The 2,003-nt window shown below is 57.5% G+C and overlaps 1 long non-coding RNA gene across 1 annotated transcript in view; it reads left to right on the top strand.

Annotated features, from left to right (window-relative positions):
• Nucleotides 1–667: 667 nt before the first annotated feature.
• The window catches only part of LOC107552493 (uncharacterized), a 3,344-nt gene continuing 2,008 nt past the window's right edge, over nucleotides 668–2,003 (top strand). Inside the window, exon 1 of the long non-coding RNA XR_001604859.1 lies at nucleotides 668–749. This is a non-coding gene — a long non-coding RNA (uncharacterized lncRNA). The remainder of the gene's footprint in view (nucleotides 750–2,003) is intronic.

Genomic DNA, 2,003 nt, shown 5'->3' with positions numbered 1-2,003 from the left:
CACGGATTTCCAAAAACCGGTCTATCCGGTGATTGGCTTCGTATAAGAAGCTGTAACAGGCTCGAGGCGAGCGAGGGACTGGAGGGCCGCCTTTATACCCAGACCCGCAGTCCCAAGTTCACTTCCAACCGACAACCCTGCCCATCACTTTCCTATACATATCAGAGTCTAGTCATATATACTCCCGCCGTTTACCCATGCTCCCTCTATGGCAGCTTGTTTGACTGGGCGGCCTTCCATCCGGGATGAATTTTGTTTATTTTGTACACTCATATTTTTGTTTGGGAAGGTTGCCCCACCTCCGAGGGTTCCAAGTCCGATACCGTGTAATCTGTCCGTTTCCACTAGAGTGGATTGGGTTTAACCGTCTAACCCGATTTAGTATGGGCTTCACCCTTTGACTGCATATGCCAGTCTCATGATCTCCTAACCAAAAGTCTGGTAACATTTCCGAGTCAGAAATAGATAATTTTCGCGCCTGCTGCCTTCCTTGGATGTGGTAGCCGTTTCTCAGGCTCCCTCTCCGGAATCGAACCCTGATTCCCCGTTACCCGTGGTCACCATGGTAGGCACCGTAAAGGGCGCGCGATCGGCGCGAGGTTATCTAGAGTCACCAAAGGGACCGGGGCAGGGACGAATCCCCGACCCCGGATGGGTTTTGGATCTGATAAATGCACGCGTCCCCGCCCGAGAGGGAGGGTCGGCGCTGGTTCGCATGTATTAGCTCTGGAATTGCCACAGTTATCCAAGTGGAGCGATCAAAGGGACCATAACTGATTTAATGAGCCATTCGCAGTTTCACTGTACCGGCCGTGTGTACTTAGACCTGCATGGCTTAATCTTTGAGACAAGCATATGTTACTGGCAGGATCAACCAGGTAACCCTCGGGGTTGGGACGGAGAACCGCAGCATGCTGGTTACCTACACGCGGGTCTCGCTCCGCAATTGGCATCTTATATTTGTACCTTTTTTGCACATCTGTAAAGAGAAGTTGTATATCATTTGTCTTGTTTGTTTGTTTCTGTATTTCATCACGTATGTGCCCACTCACCGCGCCCCCTAGGCGCACCCGCCCACTGCGGCCTGTAGCCGGGCGGGGTCCTAGCTCAGGTGCGCAACGCACTCCACTCGATCAGGGGGACAAAGGTTCTGTGGACTCCAGAACTGATTTTACGCGTTCGCCGGATTCTCAACGTCGGTCAGAAATGCCAACCCCTCTCGGGCCGACCTCCGGAAGTCGCGGGCCAATTCCGATCGCACCCCGGGACGAGGCGCCTTTCCCGGCCTGCCCCGGCACCTCGGAGAGGCTGGAACTCTGGTCCAAACCCCGCATTTCGAACTTAGTCGTTTTTTGCCCTGGACCCGCCACTGGTCACCCCGCGAAAGGAGCACCACCCCGGGGGGGTTTCGACTCGCCTCACCCCGGATGTCGGACTTGTTTTTTTTCCCCCGGGCCCCGCCACTGGTCACCCCGCGAAAGGAGCTCCGCCCTGGGGTGGGGGTCTCCGACTCGCCTCACCCCGGACACGGTGAGGGGATCGCGGGCTAGGTATCTCTCCGTGCAGCCCCTGGGCGCTCAGTTTGCCTTCCCAGACGGGGGGGCCTTCGTCTCGCCTCACACCGGCCACGGTGAGGGGTACGCGGGCTAGGCATCTCTCCGTACCGCCCCTGGGCGCTCAGTTTCCGTTCCCAGACGAGGGGGCCTTCGTCTCTTCTCTTCTCTTCTCTTCTAGGCGGGCTAGGCATCTCTCCGTGCAGCCCCTCGTTCCAAGTTATGAATCAAAATTCCAAGAAAATCGCGTTCATCCGTATCGCGACGGCACGTAGACACGCGACCCCCTCTCGGGCCGACCTCCGGAGTCGCGGGCGAATCCCAATCGCACCCCGGGACGAGGCGCCTTTCCCGGCCTGCCCCGGCACCTCGGCAAGACTGGAAGTCTGGTCCGTCCCCCGCATTTCGCACTTAGTCGTTTTTGCCATGGACCCGCCACTGGTCAACCCG

Source organism: Sinocyclocheilus grahami, unplaced genomic scaffold (assembly GCF_001515645.1).
Source record: "Sinocyclocheilus grahami isolate Dianchi unplaced genomic scaffold, SAMN03320097.WGS_v1.1 scaffold451.1, whole genome shotgun sequence".
In the NCBI taxonomy this organism is placed as follows: Eukaryota; Metazoa; Chordata; class Actinopteri; order Cypriniformes; family Cyprinidae; genus Sinocyclocheilus; species Sinocyclocheilus grahami.
This window is presented reverse-complemented; position numbering and strand designations above follow the sequence as displayed.